Raw genomic sequence first — 27,223 nt, forward strand, 5'->3', positions numbered from 1 at the left:
AATATGAAAGGAATGTGTTCCTGCGAAATATGTACCCGGATGGTCCCTAAAATTATGTGAACACATGCAGGGAGACTCCCATTACGCATATTGCACGAGGTAGGATGGCACAGTTCCCCTTGGCGTGGTACTGTGAGTGCAACAACCCAATTTCAGTGTAGAGCCTCGGAATTCTAGAAGTGAGATATTTTGCTCGTGAAATTCGTTTTCAATGTCGGCGTGTCTAATTTCAGTTTAGACTTACTTTGATAACAGTTTATTTTTAATGTATATTATTTCATCACGAGAAACAGACAAAACTTTAAGCGGCACATCTCATGGAACAATATTCGTTGGTAATTATACGGAGTATTTATAGATAGCTCAACAGCAGAATTATTTCGCTGTTTGTGAGAGACGAATGATGCACTTTGTCAACGCCAGTGAGCTTTAATTGCATTATTGACACGTAACAGAACATCACGGGTGGTCAGTAACGAAGTACTTCTACTTTTTCGGAGTACTCAAGTAGTTCTCCTCTACTTCTGATACTTCCTCAAGTAGAACTTTTTTAGCTACTTCTACTTCGTAGGATTTGGTGAACTACTTACTTACTTTTCGCTATTTTCAGTTTGTCAAGTAGAAGTAGTTTCATCCCCTAATAAGAAAGATAGCCTAAGGAATTTCGGGGCAGTTTTCACGTATTACGAACATTTAATTTTCATAAAAGTCATGTGATACCCAGAATTTTCGTCACAAAACCTACTACGTAGACGTCGCTCTCACTACTTTACCTCATCCAGACCCTCTGTAGATGGCCCAATAGAATTATTAGTAATCCTTGAAGGCTCCCAGAACTTCCTATGCCCAACGGAAGTATATTTGAAGAGCTTCTTTGAGGTACAGAACTTTGATATACAATTGAATAGTATATTCATATTGAAATAAACCCGAATATTTTCGGATGACACTCGTCAGGGGTAATCGCCAGCAACTAGTAGAGAATTGGAAAGAACATTGTATATCAACAATCGTATCACAAAATATGATATATTTACGAGACGCTACAACCCATTCAAAATTTATAAAGATAAAATTTTCACAGCACGCGGCAACGTAAGTGCAGGCCTCTAAGAACAAAAGAATGCATCGAAATCGTATAAATAAATTGGAAAGTGAAATTTCTTCAGGATTTCTTTCCAAGTGAAGCTCCTCTAAGCACGATTCGCTTAGCTCATCTACCATTCAACTTTGCCATATCCTGCACCCGACACTTTCTTCCTGATATATTCAGCATTTCTTGTTTCCAAAAGCTTATCGTTGCTCTGGTGACGAGAGTCTCGTATTATAGTGACTCCATCCCAACACTGATATCACCAAAAACTCTATCAGCTCAGAGCTGAGGTTCAAGATGCTGTATCTACTCAATTGTGATTGTGGGAGGAGCATTCGTTAAGTACCGACAGCTTTAAATTCAATAGCTGACAGCGGCACAAAACTTGTCGGTTTTGCTTGACGATCGCCCTGACTGTCGCCATTTCAGTATCTATAAATTTCAAAAGGCAGTTGACATGACTTTGGCTTGATAAAATTATATCGAACAAAATCCACCCAAGCGCCATCTCACTCATTCACTCAACGGAACCTGACGCTAAACGCATTCACACAGCATAAGTTACCATTCTGGCAAACCCTGATGTCGTATATAAGAAGTCGAAATGATACAGGCGCCATTGATTTCATTCACTTGGTAGAACGCAATAAGAGCATTTCATTATCGAATACGACCGTACCGGTACTCAGGTATTTGGCCAACATGCAGCGAGTGTTGCCTAAAACAACTACAGTTGGCTGCTCGACCGTAAAAATTAACACTTAGGTCTGGTGGTGCCTTAACTTAAGTTTGAGTGCCGATCTGGATGCATTTGAGTGTGAGTATACTTTTTGGCATGAGTTGAGTAACGAAATCGATGCTGAGTAGAGAAGTAGAGAAGTTGGGCTCCATTCCTAATCTGGAAAAGTGGACTTTGACTTTCTTAACGTTAGACTTGTTTAAGCAGGCCACCGTTAAAACTTTCTGGACATAAGACATGAAATATATTTTCCGCTTTTTAGAAGTACTATTTGTAATTTTCTTCCAAATACGAGTAGTATACGTTAAGTCCTGATTATAGTTTCAGTACTTTCGTTTGAAGAACAGACATGTTGAAGTGTAAAAGCAAGTGTAGTAAAGCCTTATATTTTCCGAAAATAAAGCTATTATACACTATATGGCATTTTTACTATCTGCCATATTTTTAATTACCGTATACTAATCGCGGAAAGTGTTACAGCTGTATCCGACACAACTTCTCCGTATTGCTCTTCGACTGAACTAGGGTGATTAATAATATGGGGGAGCGCGCCATGCCGTGATATTCTCTAAAACCGGGTGTTCCAGTAAACAAAAGATTAGTATCCTATTTATATATAAATACTATCATTTACATTCTGTGATTTGGACAACTGCTTATTCTGTCAAGAATTGACACCTCCCGGGATGCATCAATGTGAATCAAGCTCTCTACACCTTCCGCATAGCGCAATTGGCAGCTTTTGACAGTCCATGCGAACGAATTACGATCGTTTTCACAACTACTTACTTACTTGAATAGATTTGAAGTGAGTCAATTCTACTTTTACTTCAAGTGGTTTCAGGTTTCTTATGAACACAGTGCTTCTACTCGTACTTGAGTACATTATTTTTCGTCGCTACTTCTAACTCTACTTGAGTAGCTGTCCTGACTACTTGGACCACCTCTGCCTGTAGCAGGGCTTTGGAGCCGGAGCCCGGAGCCGGAGTCCCGGAGCCGTGCATTTTTACCGGAGCCGGAGCTCTACAAAAAATTCAGCCGGAGACGGAGCTGGAGCTGGAGCCAGTTATTTGAGGGGTAGCTCCGGCTCCGACGTATTTCATAAGATGCTATTATCAATGCAACAACCAGATGTGCTGATTTCACATAATTTAACAGCAGGCCTTCGCGAAATTAAGAATCTTTTCCTCTTTGGCGCTACCTTTTCCGACTAACCATGTTCCTGAAGATTCAACAGCAGACCGGTCATATGTTCGATGTCCAGTTTGCATACATGAGTGCCGAACCTCGCGGTATGTGAAATATGCCTGTGACTATTGTAGGTATTCGGCATACCCGCAATTTCATCATCAGCATAACCTTGTTGGCCAATTGTACGGTTCGAAAATAATGATCACTATGTATTAAGCGAAATGGGAGAGAGGAAAAAAACATGATTTCGTTGCACATGTCGATATGACGAGCACGAGCCGAGAAATTCCATCTCATCGTTGCTATGCATCGGATGAGCAAATACTCGTTCTTTCGTGTTAGTTCTTTAATCGGGCCGCGAAATTGGGCAGTGTTATTGAGTATGCAATAATGCATGCTAATTGGAATTCATTACTACACATGATCGTCATTCACTCCAGTAAGGATTTTCGAGCGTAAATAGGGGATGGCGGAAGAGTATAGCCCAAAACGCCGTTACACTCGACAAACAATTGTCGCGGTGCGAGCTACTCAACGCGATGTCAGGGGTCACGACCCCATGGTATGATGGAGGCAAATTACTGATTTGATACGGGATTGCCAATTTGTAATCATCTGTTTCGTAAATTCATTCTTGAGGTCTGCTTGATACTCTAGTATTCCCGGGTTATCGCGCACTGTGACTTGTTAATGTACAATGTGCAAATACTGTAAAGTTTACTTCGTTGTGGGCATGGCGCAATGTACATGGCAGAGTGTTTAATTCGATTCTTTTCAACGGGAAAATATTATATTCCGATAAACTTGATCGATACCGGATGGACCGGTAACGAGTGCACCAATATCGAACGTCAAACCATTGGCCATTTGGTACAAATCGATATTCTTTTGATCACGTCGTGACATCCGCCCATATTGCTCTTACTACAGTTACAGTTGAATAATAATCGCACATTTAAAGATTGAATTGAGCTGTATGGCTTAATGCTAACGAGTACCGTGCCAGTGTTAAAACGCCGCATCCGAATTTTAATGCTGTACAAAGCAATGGCATGGAGTAAAGTGCGTATTTGGTTGTATTAAGATTCGTTCTTACCATAAAACTAGGCTTTTACCGGTACTATTTCTGCCTGATATGAATCTGGAAAAGAAACTAAATGAAGCGGTGAAGAAATTAACTGCAAAATTGGATACCAGTGAAGCCAGAATCTTGAAAATAGTGAAAGAGGAGATCAAAACCAGTGTCAAGAGTTTGATTAACGATGCAATCCAGCGAAGTCGATCAGAAATCCTAACTGAAGCGGATGAAATCCACTCACTACACATGAATATGGATTTGATTATAGAACAGAACCAAGCCTACAAAAAGAACTGGAAGAAGTCAAAGCCAGCCAAGAATTTATTAGTGCTAAATATGAAGCCCAAAGTCAAATGCTACAAGACTGTGAGGCCAAAGTTATCCTCGCTAACTTCGAAAACAAAAAAACTAGAAGAACGTCTAGCCATGAAGGAGAAACAACTTGGTGAGATTGATCAACTTTCCCGTAGTGATTCCCTGGAACTTCATGGATTACCTGAAAAAGAAAATGAAGACCTTGTGTCTTTGATATCAGGATTTGGTCAATCTCTAGGAATCCATGTACAAAAACCTGATTTAAGATCAATATTTAGGATCCAGAAGCAACAGAAACAAAAGAACTCGACTAATGACAAATTACCTGCAGTGATCATTGCTAAATTCTGGAACTGCAACACCAGGAAATTATTCTTGGAAAAGAGGCAACAGCTTCACTCGAAGAACCTTGAATCCTGTGTAGCAGATAAGCGATATATCAATGAAAGCCTGACGAAATTTCGCCGAATCCTTCACGCCAAAGCCCGGAAGGAAGCAAAGGCTCACAAGTTCAAATTATGTTGGACTTCTAACGGTAAAACTTTTATTAAGAAAGATGACCTATCGCCAGGCCGTGTTATTTTTGGCACATGCCAAAACTGCCAAAAATAACTTATTTTTGGCATTTTTCGATTTTTATTTTTGGCAGTTTTGGCATCGACCTCTAAATAAATAGTTTCAGCCTTGAATTAGTCACAAAAGCGCTTTATTTGGCCTAGTTTGTCTAAAGACACCACAAAATGTGCAGCATCCTCGTATAATCAGTGCCAACAAACAATAAGAAAAAACCTAACGATTTCATATGATAATAATATCAAACGAAACCACAAAATGTGCAGTATCCATCGGAATCGGTGCCAACAACCAAAAAAGAAAGAAAAGCCTAACAAACACGCTCAACAGCTGATTGTTACAGCTGTTAAATAGACTTAAATCGTTTGCACTGTGTGACAGTGTTTCCAAACTCAGGTCAGCTAAGTTTCTCCTAAATTCATTTCTCGCCCAGCGAATCTGGGAAATATCGGCTTCAACAGTAGCCGTTTAGGGAAAGAATGTTGCCAGTCCTCATCCACAAAAGGTTTTCAGAGCTTCAAAATCTTTGGAGGGCCGAACCGCCTTTCATGCATCATGAAAAGAGATCACTTCGCCAGTGCCATCGATCTCATCGCGGAAAGAATTTTCTTCCCGATCCTTTTCTAGGAGTTCCCTGTGTTGTCTCTCAACGCATTCTATTTAGTAGCCCGACTATCATTTCTCCTTCAGTCTACAGATATATTTTCGGAGGACTTTTGTCACTTCAGGTGGCTTTAATATGACCAACTCGCATGGAAGAGTACTGGGAAGGTTAGCTTGTTTAAGAACATTGATGCAACAAGACTGTCTGGCAAAACGAGACTATGCAGCTCAGAAATACCCAGACAGTTTGTTGCAACCCAGACAGTTTGTTGCGTCACAAAGTTCAACTCGATCACAATGCAAAAATCGTGGTTGATTTGGGGGTTCCAGTTCCATGAGCAGAATATAATTTATATTTTAATAATCAGTACTGCGACAGCTTCTCATTGATACCCGTTTTATCAAATTTACGCTCGACAAGCCGGTCAAAAATGGTCGTAAAATTGCCTTTGGACAAATGGAAAGTATGACGTAAACCAAATCCAGTCAGCCGTTCGATCTCGCTGTGCCCACACCATTTAGGACACCATGCTTTCACCCCTAATGGGTGGGTTGGACACAGATTAAGAAACATGCCTTTCACAAACGCTCTTCTCGCTTGTAACGCGGTCCTGTTAACACAACACCATGAACGAAATACACTATTTGGCAGGCCGTGTTATTTTTGGCATATGCCAAAAATTGCTTATTTTTGGCATTTTCGAATTTTTATTTTTGGCAGTTTTGGCATCTGGCTCCTGAAATGCCAAAAATAACACGGCCTGCCTATCGCGTACCATCCATGTTGACTCATATGACACCCTTTCCAAAATCCAGTAATGGCAATGCGCCACTGTGTTTGTTTGTGTAATTGACACATATTTTCCACGAACTGTCTCAGCCAAAATGGCCGACTCAGACACCTCCCAGACTTGCTGCGTATGCCATCCAAGCTTAAATCATATTCACACAAGTGCATGTACGCGTACCATGTGTTCCAACCATCCTAGTATTCAACCAGAGGCTTGGAAAAGTCGCCTGTGACAATTCGGACTTAATGTACAGTAATATCGCAAACTGTGAAACGCTAGATATCAGCACCATCTCTAGGCAACTCTCCTTTCCTAAGTTAGACAGTCAGCTTGTTTTATGTCACTTTAACATAAGGTCTCTTTGTAAAAACTTCGATAGTCTCAATAACATTTTATGTGACTTGGGGGTGTCCCCTCACAAATACATTGTCCGAAACCAAATTAAATAATGATCCACCTCTTAATGTGGATATAGACGGCTACCATTTTTTCACAGCCCCACCCATACTGCTGCAGGGAGTGTTGGTGCCTACATAAAAAAAGACCTTGCTTTTGATGTACGTCATGATCTTGCTTTGGACTGTAGTAACATAGAACAGAAATGGATTGAGATCAAATTAGCTCTTTCTGGTCAGTCATCCGTTATTCACAGACACTCTTGCTACAACATTGATAATTTTTCATCCCAGCTATCGGAGCTGCTTGCAGAACTATCTCGTAAAAACTGCACATATCTCATCGTAGGCGATATCAATATAGATCTATTGGAAGACACCCATAGGTCTCGCACTCATCTTAACTATATTCGCTCATCTGGCTCCATTCCCATTATCACTCAACCAACCCGATGTGTTCAGAATTCCTCGACACTTTTAGATCATTGCTATACCAACATATCATCTTACCTAGGCTTACCATATTTTGGAAATCTAAAAAGAGGACACTTTTTCAGAAAGTTCAGGCACGCAAAATCGGAGAAGAATTCTCAAAAACCGGTAAATTTTTCCCACCTCGTGATCGGTTGACTAAAAAAAAAAAAGGTCATCACTTCCGCTCAGAGCTCAAAATACCGTTTTTTTCTCCACATTGCCAGGTGGATGGCTATAAAAAAAGGTCATATTTTCGCTCAGAGCTAAAATCACCGTTTTTCACTCCGAAATACCCGCCGCAGCTTAACTTCTGTGCTAATTTGCGGCATATCACTCGCAATTTCCTCTAAGTCTGACCTAAATTTTCAAAAAAGAGGACAAAATCTCAAAAAAGAGGACAAAAGGGCGTCCTCCGAGGACACTTTCAAAAAAGTCAAAAAAGAGGACAAATCCTCTTAAAAGAGGACGTATGGTAAGCCTAATCTTACCCTATCAAACCGTACATCCTTATAGTTGACCTAACTGATCACTTTCCAATTGTCATACAGCTTCGAATAAAGTCTTAAACACTTTCCTTCAATCACATACTAAAGAGGCATGTAACACAAAGTAATATGGATGAAATCTATGATGACTTGTGGAACATGTATGGTACAAAGGAACTGCCAAAACTAGACAAGTATAACTTAAACGATCAGTTCAACCACTTTGTGGACAATATACTGCATACTGTAGAGACACGCTCTCCAATGCAGAAACTGTCAAAAAAAACAATATAAACTGAGGCAAAAGCCCTGGTTAACTGTTGAACTGCTACGTTCCATCCGAAATAGGAAGATTATGTACCGTAAACTATATAGAGAGGGTAACTCCGCTGACAGAAGTACTTATAAGACCTTCGCCAACAAGGTTACTAATGCCACTAGCAAAGCTAAGGAAGCATACTATATGGGTCTATTTTCAGAAACTAAGCATGATTCAAGAGCAACCTGGAAAAATATCAATAAACTAATGCACCGAAAGAATAGTAACAATGATGCCAATGCAATATCTCAAATTGAGTTAAAGAATGGTTCTACTGCCAGACAGCCCGACGTCATTGCTAATCGTCTAAACACTTTTTTCACCTCAATAGGCTCAGAATTGTCAAGCCATTTACCCGACACGGTCCCCAAATATAAATATTCGTCTCGTAGCCAAGATAACTCAATATTCCTTACTGATTGTGATGAATTTGAAATGTCTACAACTATTTTGTCCTCAAGAAGGAACAAATCACCTGGTATTGATACCCTTTCCACATCACTCCTACAACACTTAACACCCATTTTATCAAATCCACTTTGTCTTTTTTTCAACTTCATGATTGCTAACGGCATGTTTCCTACCCACCTAAAACAAGCAAAGGTTATACCGATCCATAAAAGCGGATCAAAGAATTCTGTTGGGAACTAGAGACCTATCTCTGTGCTGAATTGTATAGCTATTGTATACGAAAAATTGCTTTACCAGAGAATTTTAGACTTTTCTAAAACAACATTCTCTAATAACCAGCAGCCAATTTGGATTTACAGCTAACATGAATACTACTGATGCACTCTTAGATATGACAAGCAAAATCTACAAAGCCAATGATGATAATCAACCATCTTGCTGCATCTTTCTCGATATAAAAAAGGCATTCGACTCTGTAAATCATACAGTTCTAATCAAAAAACTTTTTTTATGTGGCATCCGAGGTACTGCCCTTGACCTAATAACTGACTACCTATAGGATGGTACACAGAGAGTATATGTCAATGGAACCTTCTCTGGTGAAAGAGTCTTGACTTGTGGTGTAGCCTACCTCAAGGGTCTGTCCCCTCTTATTTCTGTTATACCTTAATGACCTTGCAGTGGCTTCTAAATTGAATTGTACATTATTTGCAGACGATGCTTGCTTCACAGCTAGTGCAAATTCCACTACCGATCTCCGTTTGCTGAAGGAACTACCGAAAATTTGTAACTGGATGACTTGTAACAAACTTACAGTGAACCCTAAAAAACTCAAATTATCCTCTTCGACCGATCACGAAGCGATTCTAGCTAGGAGTTTTCTGTTACCATTTCCAACAGCGAGATCAAACCAGTAGAATCTGTAAATATTTGGGAGTTATGATGGACCTCAGACTGTCATGGAAACCTCATATTGATGCTCTCTGTACCAAACTGTCTTGTGCTGTGGGTGTCTTATATAGATTGAGAAAACTAATGCCTTGTCACGTTCTGCGGCTAGTATACTTTGCTATATTCCATAGTCATATGCAATATGCAATTTGTGTATAGGGATCCGCATGTAAATCCTATCTTAGACCCCTAGAAGTTTTGCAAAACCATGCTGTTAGAGCCATCTGTGGATTTGGTCGACGTGAACGATTGTCACCAGGCGATAAAAAACTTGGCATTCTAAAACTGAATGATCTCCATCACTACGAGCTAGCCAAAATGATGCATAAAATATACTATTCTAATAGGAAATTTTTCAAGAACTATTTCCATAGATTTTCTTCGGTTCACTCATATGGCACTAGATCTAGCTCTTAAGGTAAAATAACATTACCTCAAGTTTCTAAGAAATTGTCACAAAACAGTTTCAACTTCAAGGGTGCCAAGGTTTGGAATAACCTTACAGAAGAACATAGATCGATGCAGTACAACCAGTTCAAGATCAAATACCGCAATTTTCTTGTTGAAAAATACTGATCTAGTTATAATTTGTAATGACTGTGATGTAATACTGTTCCTCTTGCTACACCTTCCTCTGTTGTTGTTGTTGAAATATACTGTCATTGTTCATGATTTGCAATGACTGTGATGTAATACTGTTCCATTTGGTAAGTCTTCATTGTTCTTGCTATGATGCATATTTTTGCTGTGCACACTGTGTACACTGTGTATTGTATACCGGTACTATGCTTGGATGTTTACTGCTGATTTTCCATGATTTTTATCTTTTGTTATTTTTATGACCACTGGTTAGTGGTTAACCGCCATAATCGTTAGTTTTGATAGACTTACATCTTGCCATATTTACTCATTTATAACTCCGCTGGGTGGCGACTGAATCCAAGACCTTCCGGTCCCCCGTCGTCGCCCAATCCGTACCAATTTACTTGTTGTGTTTGTTGGTGAGATGAATAAAAGCATACTGACAGACTGACTGCAGTGGTTCTCAACCTTTTTGTCTTCGCGGACCCCTTTTGTACCGTGACGGACCCCGCGGACCCCCTCCAGTTTTAGTTCAAAATTAACTCAATTATCGTGCAACCGTCATCTGTCTTGTGCGAATATCAACTCTAGGCTAGTGATAAACAGCAACAAAATGACCGTTCTTGAAACCAATATCATATTATATGTGGAAATATGGATAAACTTTTATTTTTTCGAACTGACTTCTGCAGCTGTATTTCTTATTTCTTGAAATATGTGGTCGTGTCTTGAAAATTCACTCGTTCGATTTGATATCAAGGAGTGCCAAAAATCCCTTTCCACAAAAGTAGCTGGCGGCGGATGTATAATATTAACGCTTGACGCTTCCGACGAATCCTTTGAGCACGATCGCAACACATATGGCACCAAAATTGAGAAACATATTTTTCAATGAAGTTATCACTTCCAGACTAGTCGTTTCTATATAGCAGCTCATCTTCAAGATATTCTGGAATAGTGTTTACGAAATATGAATATCACAGGAGAAAATGGATTGCGTGAAGACGTTTTAACCCCTTTTTTGAGACAGACTAGAAAAAACAATTTTGAACAAACCTCAACAAAACATCTTTAAACAGCAATATGTTTGTATCAGTAGGCTATATCGGCCCGCGAAGCCATTCCGAGTAGATTGAAAAATCCCTGTATTATCCAAAACATTTGTCACAAATGTTGAATTGTTTGAAAAAAACTACTTCCGGTAAATATTCCCCCAAGACAGCAACTGTTGAGTCTGTTCGTAGGCCACATTATAATAACCAGACTACGGTGTTTTGGTGTCCCACTTGTTACCACTGGAGGAACAAATCAGTGGCATTGACACCCAATTTCGAAAAAGCAAAAAAATGCACGCTGAATTGAGTTTTTGTGAAATAATGTGCCAAAAAGTAGTTATTCACACCAGCGAATACGACAATGCCGGACCGTTATATGACGTTTACATGGATAATATATTTACAGTTTAATATATTGTATTCCTGACAACGCATATACATGGCTAACGCCAGATTATGACTTGATCAAATGGAGCATAGAAATAAGTGTAGGCTACTTGTGTCGTCGTTACCGCCACTGTTTTAGCTGCGGTTTATAAGTGTATTCAACCAGACAATCATCATCATCAATTCCATTGCTCGCGAATAAAGTGTTTCTACTTGCTAGAATAAAGCATCTATGATCCGTGATACAATTGTAATATACCTTTATCTATATATGCTTGACAATAAGGTGTTCAAGTGAAAAGCAAAGCGTGCGGCCCGCGAGGATTTGGAATGTTTGAATCCGGCCCGCGACGTAATTTGAGTTTGACACCCCTTGATGTGCTTACTGAAACATTAGCAGTTTGAAGCGAAACTGCTTCCTGATTTCCCTATTTTTTTTTAAAAAGTTACAAATTCGTTTCCAATCATTTTGCAAATTTAGAGGTCTCGCGGACCCCCTGAAAATGCTTCACGGAACCCCAGGGATCCGCGGACCCCCGGTTGAGAACCACTGTTCCAGTGCAACTATGATGTTATCGACAATTGACAAGTATTCATTATGTCGTCACAAGCCGGCACGACGGCACGACGGTGTCTTCGTTGCTGCATCCGATGTTACTGACGGCTGACAGACTCTAGATTAGTATAGATAACTAACCTACGGGTAAATTAGTAATCTATATAGACCAGGGATGGCCATCCTTTTCGGCTAAGGGGCCACATGAAATTGACGAACGAGTGCGCTGCGTACTAGCCGCGCCAGGCGCGTAAAATTTTCCAAGTCATTATTATTATTACTTGGGTATATTGCGTGTCGACTGTATACCGCCCGCTGGGCTCAGTCTGCAAGGATAGGACTATTCGGCGGATATATCGATATCGAAGATTTCCGCTAATATACGACAATCAATTTGTGCTTATATTTCATCGTCGACGATCTTTCTGCGAGCGCTAACGGAAAAATACTTTTTCTCGTAATCGTGAATAATCTATAGTTAGACTCAATCGGCTAAATCAGGCGTTCTTTCATTTTTAGGTGGGGGTAGGCTACAGAGAAAGAAATCGTGTGACAATTAAAAAAAAAGTTACTACTTTTTTACTTTATTGTGGTGTACGACGATTTACTAAAAATGTGACTGGACCCGGGATCTGCCAATGCGTCGGAACTGATATTTTAGTCCAGTCATCAACATCCCTAGTGTCGCAGCCAGACTAATCATATTTTTGGTTGGCCTAGTGAGTTCACAATCTGAGCAAATCAATTTCGATTATATAACAGAATTTCAATTATATAATGGGAAATTAGCTCGCGGGATACTCAAAGCCTTCTCGCGGGCCGCATATGGCCCGCAGGCCGCGGATTGCTCCCCCCTGATACATACAGACACCTTCGATAGTTTTCTGAACCGGAGCCGGAGCTGGAGCCGGAGCAGTGGTAATAATGCGGCTCATGAGCTGGAGCCGGAGCTAATGTATGATAGAAGAAAGCTCCGGAGCCGGAGCTGGAGCAATGCAAATTTATGGCTGCTCCGAAACCCTGGCCTGTAGCAATAATTATCGCTGATGAAACTTATCAGTATGAGCCATGCATTGGCGAGGAAATTGGACATTTGCTATCGCATTTGCTACCGCTTACACGCGGGTTACTGAACATAATTATGCGCTATCACATGACGGTAGGAATGCGCAACGTATGAGTGCTAGATTTGCAGGGAGAAACATTTCGCTGAATTTATTTGCATTGCCTCTCCAAATGAGAGGTAGAGGAAACGACGAATATGAATCACATGTGGTTGAGTTCACTATACTTATAAATTACATGAAGTGAGTTTATATGCAACGGCTTTATCGGTATTGGCTGAAATAATCAGATATCAGTCAGGATTTAAACAGGACTACTGCCGATACATTTCTGAGTGACTGAAATATAGGAAATAACTCAGGGATTGATGTTCTCATGTGCAGACATTTCACTTATGTGTTGATATGACAATAAAAATCGTGCTCAGCGTGTTTTCCATTGAATTACATTGAGCTTGTATCTGTTTTAATCGTAAACGTAAACTCACGTGTGCGTGCCTCCGTGTAGACTGAATAATGAGAAGTATGTAATTAAGACACACGCACTGTTGGCAAAACGACTATTTCGAAAACAAAATGTGACACAATTCACTGTTCGTGATGCATAACAATTTTTCAGCATCACGGACAGTGAATTGTGTGACGTTATTGCTTTCGAAATAGTCGTTTTGCCTACAGTGCGTGTGTCTTAATTACATACTTCTCATTATTCAGTCGACACGGAGGCACGCACACGTGAGTTTACGCTGGGTTTATATAAGCGATGGAAATCGATTAGGGCGAACAGCATCACTTCATAGTTTTTATTGTCACGTTAAACGATATTGAATGTACATTGAGTTGAATGATTTCATGTCAAGATCTGGCTAAGTCTGCATTGCCAGAAAACACGCGTGGCCTATATAAGACCTTAATCACATGCAGTACGCTAAGTCGGGCGATAAGGTGCATGGTGATGGTATTGTGTGCGTAACCACCTTATTTCAGTCTAGACCAGGGGTTAGCAAACTACGGCCCGCAACACCGTTTTGTGCGGCCCGCGAAAGCCTTAAGAAACGTAAAAATATTGATAAAATTCGTAATAAAAATCAAATTACTGTAGGTACTTGATTAAACTATTTCTTATATCATTCAACATAATAATGGTAATAAGTTATATTCTTACCATAGTATTTTTTATATTTCATTGACGGCTTGATGGCCCATGCATTTTGAAAGGTTTCAATTCCTATACATCACAGAAAGTGAAGCGTAAATGACTTAATTCAGACCACGAATCTGATTTTAGAGTGTCAACACGAGCAAACTTATTACTTTTAGTACTGTATACTTGGAAAAACCTATTCGCGAGTGTGTTAGATATATAGGCTACATCCTTTATATGTGTAGAAGTATTTATTTTCATATTATTTATACATTGTAGAAGCATATTTAAAGGTAACATGGTTATTATACTATTAAAATTGTGTGTCCCGGAGTTACACCAAAAGTACATCAGCAAATCTATGAACAGATCGCTGCTCAGTGCTCACAGACTCAAATTTACATCCAGTGTTAGCGCGTGCGTACGGCAAGATAAGACAGGCTTCTGCGCCAATAGTAGCCACGCGATCATTTTGCGTGTCGCGCAGAAACATCCAGTTCTAAGAATAGGGACAACCTAATTTCATCCCTAATTTTGACAATGAAAATGACCACTGACCAGCTTATAAATTATCGTCAATCTTTCTGACGCGTGTAGGCAGAACTGTAACTGCAGCACCCCAAACCCCCAATTGGGGGGCAGGGGGGGAGGGCGTGCTCGAAGGAAGCCCAAAATTATTTCGTGAATTAACATAAATCATAGAGTATTTTTGAAGACCAACTTCTTTAAAAAAATTCGCGATTTAGGGTTGCCAAATATCTTGACTCTTGGGTACCTGTCCCCGAACAAAATCTCATGATTTATAGAAATGGACATTTCGGAGTCGGCCATTACCGCGCCACGATGCACCAAGACATGAAGTTTTAGGCCAAGTAACATGCGACTCCGAGAGGTGTGCCAGAACGATCGGCAAAACCTTGGCCGAAAAGAACTGCCCTTATGCTGACAGAAAACTTCGATATACGTACAATGTTCAATTGTTAATAGGCGCATAAATGGCTGACGCCTAATGTTCCTATCCTGGCAATCTGAACTCCACAAGACAAATACCATCCCGCAGGAAAAAATTATATGCCACTGAAGAAATACCAATTTGAAATCGTGTGCGTGTTTTAGTTTAGTAGGTTGGATCGATTTCAATATCTTTTGTCATAGCAGAGAGGAGGTCACGAAATAACATCATGTAACGAAGCCATTATACCAATGGGTCCGCCCGAATAAGTTTAATTATTATTTACGGGCCCACATTTTCCAACACACCTCACTCAGCTCTGTCGGTAAATCTGATTACGTGAGCTAAGAGAGGATAAAAATTGATAGCAATATGCAATTTGCGATCATATTGACCGATTGAATTATGAATTATAGAAAATTTTCGCGCCTTGGGCGGCTAGGCGTCATAAGCTGAACCACTTAGCAGCAGACATGGGGTGATTACTTCATGAATGTAATCGATTGCGATTACGATTACTTCGGAATCACGCGATTACGATTACGATTACGATTACAGCGAAATCAGGAAGTAGTCGATGACGATTACATTGGAAAAGTAATCACGATTACTCACGATTACATTTATTTTGCTTCTCAGAACCAATCTTAAAAGATATAGGCATAAGCATTACGATTTGAAGATCTAATGAGATCACACCTTTCCTAATAAATGACACGTCATTTGCTTGTTGCGTCATGATGTACCCATTTCTCAACTTTATAGGGGACGATTTATCGCACCCAACGGTTTGTATTCTTGCCAGGTCCGTAACTGCCGCACCCAAAACTCCCCAATAGGGTGGAGAGCGAGCTGTAAGGGGAATCAAAAGTACTTTATAAACCAACATAAATTATAGAGTATTTTTGAGAGATTTAATTTTCTTGAAAACTTTCTTCGAGCTTCGCTATTTAAATGTCTCAAGATAGCATAATTTTTAAGTACATAGCTCTGTCGCCCTCTAAGAAAAAACATGCATAATTTATGGGAATACGCATGATGGGTGCCGGTCATTACCATGCCACAATACACCAAACGACATATGCAGTTTCGGCCAATATGCGACTCCACGGAGTGTGCTGCTAAAGAAAGACCTTGGCCGAAATTTAGGGTATTTGTCCATTGTCAATAGCCGCGCTGTGTGGTCGTGACTATAGTCCTGTCCTTCCAATCCGAGCCCACAATGAAAATGCCAACTGCGAACATCCACATAGGAATAAAGGCATGGAAATTTGTCTGTGCGTCTCACGAAAGTTTTTTCTTTTAGTCTGCTACGTTTGAGCGAATACAATATCTTTTGATTTTATAACAGACCGGAGGTCACGAATTAACAACATACAATAAATTAATTATAACAACATAGCAGGTGTTATAGTTATGAACTACGTCACCCGGCTCTACGGGTAAATCTGGCCATCGGGGACTGAGATAAGATTGAAAATGAATAATATTGTAATGCAATTAGTTTTATAATTGACGAAATTCAGTCTTGAACTTGAAAATTGACCACCCTATGGGGTTACAAAACCAACGTTTGGAGTGGGGGAGGAATGGATGATTTGCTTCTGATTCTAGATACACCCCTCACTAACATGGTGTATAAACCAGTGGTTCCCAACGTGGGCGATTTGGCGGCTTAGGGGGGCGAAAATGACGAAGGGGGCGAAAATGGACAAAGGGGGCGACGGGGGGCGAAAATAGCGAAGGGGGCGATAGGGGCGATGACGCGTTAAAACGGATATATAGGAGTCAAGTCGCGAAAATGAACTTTTTTTTTAGTCAACCCGCCGATGATTACAGATTGTATACCGATTTTTCGGTTCAGAAAATCTGATGGGCGATGATCGGCGTGTTGAGCTTGAAAAGGGGGCGATGAGTCGAAAAAGGTTGGGAATCACTGGTATAAACGAAGGGCCTATGGCGGCAGGTCCAAATGTTGAGTTAAGAATTGTGAAATGTCGATTGGTGCCCGTTTGAAGTAGAGTCATATGAAAATAAGATAAAGTGAACATAAAATTCTACCTTCAACTCCATTCAGATACTGCCAGCTGTCGTTATACGAGAAACGGCAAAGAACTATGTTACCATTATATACGCTTCAGCAAAGATTTTGGTGTCTTACTGTGTTGCCACCCACATGTCGGCGACCACTGGTTTAAGTCATAATAAAAGTTGCATTTTGTAAGCGAATTTTTTTTATCACTTGTCACACGACCGGGCAACTCACTGTTGGAGAAAGTTGTCACAGTGCAAGAAAACAGAATTCGCAAGCGTGCCCACTGCCCACGAATATTCTCTGGCGTCCCAGTTTGAGAACCCCTGGTCTAGAGCCGGGAATTCTAGAAATGCAATATTTTGTTCAGAAGAATTCGATTTCATCAGTTGTGTGGTACTTTAATATCATTTTAATGATGGCTTTCTGAAGTATAGATGCAACCGAAAGAGGTACTCTTGATGAAATAGGCTACCTCGGTTACTTTTCGAAGTATTTATCGGTAGCTGAAAATAAAAATACCACGCCTTTACTGGGCTCAATGCGATCAGTAACGTGATGCACAGTCTCTTTTTGTCGGAGACGACCGATCCTCTTTGCTAGTGGCCATGAGCTTTAACAAAGCTAAGATATCATGGCCTATAGTCATTTACTTATACGCAGAGTTTTGATAGGGTGCATGGAATGGAGATTCATTCGTGTGTCATCACTTCGGGTGGTAGATTTGCACCGAATGGTGATAGACTTGAATCATAAGCAGTTTTTTTTTATTTTAAGGGTTGATAGACTGGTGATTCAATGCATCACCAGCATATATCTTCAAATTCCAATAGTTGGGTTCTGACCCAGCCATATATATTTGAATAAAATATTCATATTTATTGCCGAAGCTTTTCGGCTGACCCTCGTCAGGGGATATCGTCAGAAATATTGCGAGTATTCGAATAACTATGTTCAACAACAATATATATCACTAATTATGACGACACACATAAAATATACAAAGTTACTATAGTAATTCCGTTTTCGAAGATGAGTGTGTGCTGATCCGTCATGTATCGCAAACAGATTTTACTCAAAAGCCGGTTTTGGTATCCATTGATTTTGACGATGTTCCATACCGAGATCGGTCATGACATTTGGCACGGTAAGTCTTAATGTTAGTATCGAACGCTGTACCAAGTTTTAAGTTGTCAATGAACTATGTTAGTGGTAATTTCGTTCCTAAGTCGCGTGAGAGCTGACTCGTCAGTTATCGCTAACAGATTTTACGCAAAGCCAGTATTGATCTCTATTGATTTTAACCATGCTCCTTACCTAGATCCGTCGTAAGCTTTTGCACGGCATGTCTTGATTTTAGTATCGAACGATGTGCCAAGTCTCAAGGTTGACACTCAATGATTATGGCAGTAATTTCGTTCTCAAGGTCGAGTATGGTAAAGATGTGCGCTGATCTGACACTTTAGCCTACAACGCATTGCGGATTTCACGCAAAAGCCGGTGTATCTGTGCTAACGTTAACTGTGTTCCATACTGAGATAGGTGATGAGATGACGATATCATAAAACAGTTTACTAACATTCTCGGTTTGCATTCAAATATTTTCTTTTATATTATATTCTCCAGTGTCAATTTCACCGCAATGCCTTATTCAGCGATAATTTCTCCGCGGCGGACTATATGTTCGAATCCCGTAAACTCGTAGACAAAGCTATAATTGATAAGGCTTTATGTGCTAATAATTGAGTGGCCGTTGACAGCCGATGATACCGGTACAGAACTACCCAAACTATTTTCTGTGCATACGCAAACGATGAAAAAACGGATAGCCTAGCCACGGAAAGCGAATGAAAAAGAGCAAAGAAAAAATCATCACTTCCGAAAGATCAATATCGTACACTCTTTCATCGGGCATTAGGCCGAGGTGGATGTTACATTGGAAGATTTTACTTATTTGTTTTGACATCTTCCTTTCTGTTCACTAGTCTACATCGCATTGCCTTATATCCCGTTGTACATTTCGCGTCCTACGCAGATGAAAATAATAGAACACCCCCTGCAATTATGGTCAACAACTGCGCTATCCCTGGATGTGGCTATGTGAATAATCCGCGTATCAATACGTCGCTAGAGACGTAAGCTAGCAGCTGTCTCAACTTCAACCGAATTAACAGCTGGAGCAATTTACAATATAGCCGAGATCTGCGAGAATCATTTTGAGGAGTCTGATATCATTCAGCTGAAAACCAGAAAGCAACTCAAAATGGGAGCTCTGCGTAAGATAAATTTATTGCCCAAAAGATGTAGCATATTCATCAAAGTATGCGTGGTATCTCTCACTCAAATCAAGAAACCAATGCACCAAACGATTCCAATTGATATGTTTATTCATATAAAAAGAACGGAAGATCTGTTTTCCAATAAAAGAGTTGCCAGTGACAGAGAGGCACAAACATATTCCAGATTTGGTTCAATCAGCTACGAATTTGAACAGCAAAATTTGGGGTATAGCAGGCATAATGGTTTGATATCACAAGTAGGCCTAGATATGCCATCAGTACCAACAATATCACAGAACACAGCATTCAAGCGCCTGACAAGTGGAACTACAAGATTTAAATCCAATTCCTCAAGCCGTGGCCCAAACTTGAAAATAGAATGACGATTGTGGTAAGCAATCTTCAAAATGTCAATTACTCTGTCGATGTCAATGTGCTCAGTTGGTGACGGGAGTTTATGCACTTTCCCATGCTTCTTGAGTTCCCACACGGTGGGGAATATGCCACATACGCCACAACTGATTCCACTTCACTCATCCATTCCTTCAAAGCATTGAGAAATTCCTCCTGGTCGATTGATTCCCAATCCTCCCACTATGATTATTCGGCCATAATTACCAAGACTTTAACTGGAAACTGACCAGTCAACACAATGACTTGGAGTTGTACACGAGTCATAATACCCTGACTCAGACGCGGCCACCTGCTCACTGACTTGGACTCGGACTTGACACGGTGGTGAATTGAAAATGATTCGACATGACCCGAGTCAAAACTGTAAAAGTGAGATTGACTTGTGACTCGGAACCTTGTGACTTTGTTACAGCCCTGTATTTTAGTGATGAAAAAGCATCAAGCATTTTAATGCAAATATGATAACGATAAGGTTCTGACTAATTCACCTCAATGTCAAACCACAATTGATACCATGCAACAAAATTATACTGACATTATCAAACTTTGATTCTCTTTTTTTACACAGGAATAAAAATGAATATCATAATGAGCATTATCTGCTGTGTATTGGTATTGACTATCGCGGCCGGGCCTGTCTATGCATTCAACCAAAAAGAGCTAATGGAAAACGCTCCTCCTGGTGAGTAAAACACATCAGTCCCGTCAAAATGATCAGCCAGGTATACATTGCAGTAACTCAGACTTCGATTGCTCAGATAGAATGTGACAAATGCAAAGTCGGAGAATATTCAGCTATTAAAATTGTTAACACATTCTCACTTATTCAAAGTAGTAGGCCTATACATCTGGTATGTTCTAGGTATGTTCTCTTTGTATTATATTCGTGTTTTGCGCATAATTGTTCCATTAAAAACTAAATGGGGATGTGTTTCAACAGGAAGATTGCGGGATTAAGAGGCCGGAGACAGTGATGAAGAATCGAGCCCTACAAACTTGGATGTCACTACTTCAAATTCGTCTAAAATATCATTTGTGTATGTTGTATTATTGTGATCATTCCGACGATACGTATATCACGAGGAACATTGGATTGGAAAATTATTTGACGAATACACCACAACGCCATGACGATTTGTATGTAGAAAGGTCTGCAACCATGAAGCCGCGGAGAAAATGTGTGCGGCAGGCGAAAACTGATGATTAGAAATTCTGGATGACCCTCTGAATGGGCTTCTTATGGTTTAGCCAGATAAGCTCTCATGAGCTAAGAGGGGTTAAAATGAAACTAAATATTACGTAATGCTGACGGGAAGATGTTTTGAAATGATTTGAAATCTTTATTCTCATTTCGCGCGATACATCATCTGGGATTTAATATGAAATAAGTTCCTCGTGGTACAGAATTTGAATATTGCAAAAAATACATTCATATTCGCAATTTATTCACTCTAAGCTGTTTAATTGACACTCACCGGGAGCGGCCATCAGTAAATACGGAGATTGCAACTCGAAATGTAACGATGAAGAAGATGACCTAAGAATTGTATAAAAAACAACGAGATAATTCACAAAACGATAGCGGCAATAATGGAATTAGCTCAATACGAAATGACTATAATATACAAATACGGCCAGAAACGCAACAGTCATGAAACACGGTAAGAATAGAGCCGGTCCTTTTGTCGACAAGGAATCGGTTGCTCTAGTTTTACTATAGTCCTCGAGCAAGAATTGAAAATCTGTTATCGTTATATACGATTTTGCACACTCTGAATGAGTAAGAAGGTGCCGACCTATTGCAGAGTTGCATGCCATGGTCTGGTCATAGTCTCGCAAGAATGGGTTGCTTGTCTGCGATGGGCTGTCTGAAATAGCATTGCCGTCTGGTTTTGTAATCTGCTTGAACATATGTTGGTCAATCCTTTGTTGCGAACGAAGTGATGTACGATCCACGACTATTGCGCAGCGGCAGGTATAATTGTAAATAATAGTATGTAGGAACTCGTATCCTACTGAGTAGTTAACTAACTACGTAACTCTTATTGCGATACTGAGAACGCCAGACAAGTACATCTACACTGAATCTTTACTCACAACAACAACAAAACATGAACATGCTCTCTGACCAGAGATGGGCGGATTCCAGATTTCGAGGAGCCGACTCCGTCCTGATCCGACGCTCGAATAGGATTTCGGAGTCCGACAGTTGAGCAGCAAAATTACGATCCGAAAAAATTCTGCTATTACTTTAGTGCTATTTTGCATAAGACCTAACTGGAAAAACAAATATCTCGGTTAAATAAACAAATCAAACTTGACAATTGCCTCACTAGGGTTATCTACTACCACATAATATTTCAAATCGACAACGGGAGGATTCCTAAAAATAACTGCAAGTAGGGGAGACCGGGGACAATTGTAACACTTTTTGTATTTTCGAACATTACCTGTTTTTCTCGTGGATATTTCATATCCGAACTTTCATGTTTAGAAGCCAACAACTAGATAGTTGATATAAAAACTAAAATGGAACTCAATCAATGATCAATCATGGAAATTTTGGGTCGCGAAAATCGTCGCTCAAATGTTATAATCGCCCTGTACCCCGGGGCAATTGTAACGCCCATGCAGGGCAAATGTAACGGTGTTGTTTGTGCCTAAAAACAAACGAAATGAACAACAATAACGGGAGCACAAATTATACTATTGAATTAAACTAAAATAGAGAAGTTTGAACGCTTCCAGGCTACGCCCCATCGTATTTATGGCATCTGAAAAAATTATGACCCTTCGTGCCTTCTGCATGAGCTCAAAGTGTACAAGAACCACATTCATTCCATCATCTCCCTCCCTACCCATATTCGCCCTCTTCTGCCAAGTTGCTGTAGTTCAGCGTACATAATTGGTTGGGCATTAGGTCCTCTGCGAAGGTGCAAAACCGAACTGGCTAGAATATATTTGTTGAATGGGCCTATGATAGTGTAGCAAAAAGAGGACACAAAATTGTGCGGTATCAAAGCTATAATGGTATTCTTCTGTTCCGTACAAAATGTACATAAATTGTTCACGCCAAATGACAAAATCTATGTGGGCCATGCTCAAAGTAATTGATGAGGATTTCGTCATGGGCAAGTTCTCAAGTGACCAATGAAGGTCGACACACAAAAACTTGATCGACATGAGATAGGGTAATGGAATCACGGAAATAACCGGACCCTAAGATTCACATCACAACTTCTGTATGGCCGTTCCAACAGAGGGTCATGTTAGAATTGGTATGACCATTGACCAGGTAGTGTCTGTTCTGGTATTGAACTTCTGGCTGTTGCAGGATTCCTCTGCAGTAGATAAATGGTTATATATATATATATATCGGCTTTCAATTAAATAAAAGGGCAAAAGAAAACAGGAAACAAAGGAACATCAAGATATCAGTTTTGGGCCCTTATCAAGCGCCTCCAGCGTGGGCGGTCGTGGGCGTCTTCGAGCGATAGCCCGCGTTGAGCTAGCTCGGTCTCTATTGTTGAGCGCCATGTGGTTCTATTCCAGCCACCTCTGCGGCATGGCTCTGTCGGAATGTGGTTGATGATGGCGGCGGCTGGTTGATCGTCTTGATGCCGCACTAGATGACCGATTAAGCGTAAGCGTCGTTCAGCAGCCAGCAAACGGCATGGGACTGTTTTTGTGAGTTTGCGCAGAGCATTGGTGGATATGTGCTCCGGGTGGTGGATGCCGAGTGCGTAGCGGAGGAGTGCATCGTAGTTGGCGTTGAGTGTCTTAGCCAGCTTTTCTGTCAGCGTGAGTGCTTCTATTCCGTAAAGAAGAACCTGCTCGACAGTGGCACGGAAAATGCGGGTCTTGAGTTGAGGTGAGGCACTTGAGTGGAAGAGGCAATGTAGCCGTCTTGCCGCGCCCCAGGCCTTTGCTCGCCTCGCCGTCAGTGCTTTTCCAGAGTCCGCGACGTCAATACCGAGGTATATAAAACTCTTGACATTCTTGAGCCTGACTTCTCCCAGTTGAATTGGTGTCGCGTTCTCCGGCAGAGCTGGTATGGCCAGAACCTCAGTCTTCTTGGCATTGATCTGGAGCCCAATAAGAGCGGCGGTGGCCTCTAGTTGGTTGATGAGGCGCTGTGCCGACGCGGTATTCGGGGCAAGCAAGGCGAGGTCGTCCGCGTAGGCAAGAATACCTACGTGGATAGCCTCGCGAGTCGTACGCGTACGCGTTCCTTGCCGTGGCCGCCATTCAAAGAAGTCCGAGTCAGACATGGGGCAATCGCGATTAGTAATCGTAATCGATTACGACGATTACAGCATTTCCAAGTAATCGTAATCGCAATCGATTACATTCGAAAAAATTCCGAAGTAATCGTAATCGTAATCGACTACTTCTCATATCTAATCGATTTCTTTGTGAAAGAACGATTACTTTTTATTTGTACAAGGACTATGACATAAACTGAACATTCGTGAACAAGGAAGTTGTATTATACCAGGTTTAAACGACTGATTTTTAAATGCCATTGCTCATTATTACGTCAGAAGTAGCCTATTAGCTTTGCTAGTCATTGCGTAAGAATTATCCACAGTAAATAGATATTCGTCTACGTCAGAGGTCTCAAACACGCGGCACGCGGGCCGCATGCGGCCCTCGAGAACATTTTGTGCGGCCCGCGAAGGCATTTTTCAATTTCGAGTATTCGACAATATTTCTAGTGTCATATATCTTTTTTTAGATTTAGGAACTTAAATTTCACTCTAAAACTAATACAAAAACCTGAAATCTAAACAAACTTCACTATCACATCGCTTACTAAAATCTACCATGCAGTGGAAGATTGCTATCACGTCACATTACCGGTTAACCGTTATCCGGATAATCCAACCATAATTACAACTCGACAGCTTTTACGATATCATCATGCGTCCTCTCGCATGATGTCTAAACTCATTATTTCTAACAAATTATGCCCGGCACAAAAACTATTTTATTCAAATATTTGAAAATATGATTTGTTCATGCCAAGCGTGAATAGTATACGGTAATAGTAAATTGCATTTTTTCGATGGTTGTGGAATGCCTGTCTGCAAGGTGCCGTTAAATAAGGCCTAGTTGGATATTATAGATTGAATACCCCTATTTATTGATGCTGCGGCCCGCGGGTCATCACAAATTAGGAAATTGGCCCGCGAGCACATTTGAGTTTGAGACCTCTGGTCTACGTCACGTACATTCGTTTGATTGTAAGAACACCCGCAGTGCTGTATATCAGATTATCAACACGTTCCACACGCCAGTACCGAGCAGCAGGATACTTAATCACCACTCTACCTAGTACCTTGTGTATTGATGTTTGGTTATGCAAACATAGTTTGGCCGTTGCTGCTTGGCGAGCAGTAGGCCTATGTAGTAGCCTACATACGTAGGCCTGCACTGGACAGAGATTTGAAATTTTGTACTCGTCAAATAAAACATTACGGTCTCCACAACGAAGCAATAAAAATCAACAGCTGCTGATATATATCATAACCGCGCGCGAGCCGTTTTTGCCGTTTGTCGTATCGGCAACTGGCAGTACATTATCTGTATTAGGTTGAAGGCAGAATTTTATGTTCTGCTCTACTTGAAACATGCGCCAATCGTTATTTCAAAATTCTTTACTCAACATTGGGACCTGCCGCCATAGCCTTATATATCATGTTGACGTGGGTTATAGCTAGAATCAAGACGAAAACAGCTATTCGTCCCCAGTCCAAACGTTGGTCTTTGGCCCCATAGGGTGATAATTTCAAGTTGAAGACTGAATATCGTCAATAATATTGGTAATCGCATTACATTAATATGAATTTTTAATCCTCTCTCTCTGCCCACGATGGTCAGATTCACCTGTAGAGCTGGTGGCACGTAATTCATAATTATAACGTCTGTTATCTTGTTATAATAACTTCAATGTATGTTGTTAATTCGTGACTTCCGATCTGTTATACAATCAAAAGATATTGTTGTATCCCTAACGTAGCAGACTAAAAGAAAAACTTTCGTGAGACGCACACACAAATTGTCATGTCTTTAATGCTCTGTGGGTGTCCGGGTGGCATTTGCATTGTGAGCTCGGATTGGAAGGACCGGACCATTAGTCATGCCCATTGCCCACCCTGCGCGGCTATTGACAACGGACAGTGGACACATACCCCAAGTTTCGGCCAAGGTCTTTCCGTGTTGGTCAAAATTGCATATGTCTTTTGATGTGTCGTGGCACGGTATTGACTGGAACCTAAATGCCTATTGCTGTAAATTAGGGTTGCATTTAAAACAAAAATAAAATTAAAGCGAGCATGTTTACAACAAGGCCCTTGTTTAAGACATGTTTTTTAAGCCATGACGTCACGGATGTGGATTGACATTGACAATTGAAAATATAAGGTAAATATAGCTCCTTGGACGAAATATCTGTATATAACTGTTCAACCGACTATTTTGAGGGGTTCCAACTATTACATATCGATGTATACGTCGGCTAAATCGGGTGGTGATTGTGGAAAGCATTTACACAATTATGGCATAATTTTACAACTTAAAAAAAACACAATTTAGTTTTAAAAAAAGCCTTCGTTTAAAACACTGTTTAAAACATGTTTTAAACAATGTGTTTAAGCAACGATTTGTTTTAAATACAAGCCTAAAATAAATTATGTAAGCTTTTTTGTTGAGGGGGAGACTTATGCATTCCAAAATCAAGATTATCTAGAGAGAATTTTCAAGTTAATTAAATCTCTCGAGAATACTATATAATTTATGTTGGTTTACGAAATACTCTTGAGTCCCATTCGAGCTCGCTCCCCACCCTATTGGTAAATTTGGGGTGCGGCAGTCATGGACCTGGAAAGAATGCAAATCGTTTGGTGCGATAAATCGTCCTGTACAAAAATGGGCCATGGGTACATTATGACGTAACAAGCAAATCACGCATCTTTCTTAAAGGAAGTTTAACGCGAAACAATAACTTCATATTGTTAATTTATTCGCTAAAAGCTTTTCGACTAACTCTCATCAGTAGCGAACGTTAGTGATGGGGTGAATCAAATTCGAAATGTAAGAACTATTTTGTCTGTATGACGTAATAATAACAAAAACAAAAAGGAAAACAAAAAGGAAGTTTGTTATCTCATTAGGCCTTTTCAGCGCAATCCATATATTGTCTCCCAATATAACTTCTAAAATGCAAAATAAATGTAATCGTGAGTAATCGTGATTACTTTTCCAATGTAATCGTAATCGTAATCGACTACTTCCTGATTTTGCAGTAATTGTAATCGTAATCGCGTCATTCGGAAGTA

The 27,223-nt window shown here is 40.3% G+C and overlaps 2 long non-coding RNA genes across 3 annotated transcripts in view; both read left to right on the forward strand.

Annotated features, from left to right (window-relative positions):
- The window catches only part of LOC145438120 (uncharacterized), a 338,406-nt gene extending 317,392 nt beyond the window's left edge, over window positions 1-21,014 (forward strand). Inside the window, exons 2-3 of one of the 2 annotated variants that reach the window (XR_013914831.1) lie at window positions 20,452-20,565; window positions 20,824-21,014. This is a non-coding gene — a long non-coding RNA (uncharacterized LOC145438120). Of the gene's footprint in view, window positions 1-16,813; window positions 20,566-20,823 lie in introns of those variants that run through there. The other variant, XR_013914830.1, reaches the window with a different exon arrangement.
- The window catches only part of LOC145438118 (uncharacterized), a 465,561-nt gene that overhangs the window by 422,362 nt on the left and 15,976 nt on the right, over window positions 1-27,223 (forward strand). The gene's annotated exons all lie outside the window — the stretch shown is intronic.

Source organism: Botryllus schlosseri, chromosome 4 (genome assembly GCF_051294905.1).
Source record: "Botryllus schlosseri isolate E-star chromosome 4, Bs_hap1, whole genome shotgun sequence".
Lineage (NCBI taxonomy): Eukaryota > Metazoa > Chordata > Ascidiacea > Stolidobranchia > Styelidae > Botryllus > Botryllus schlosseri.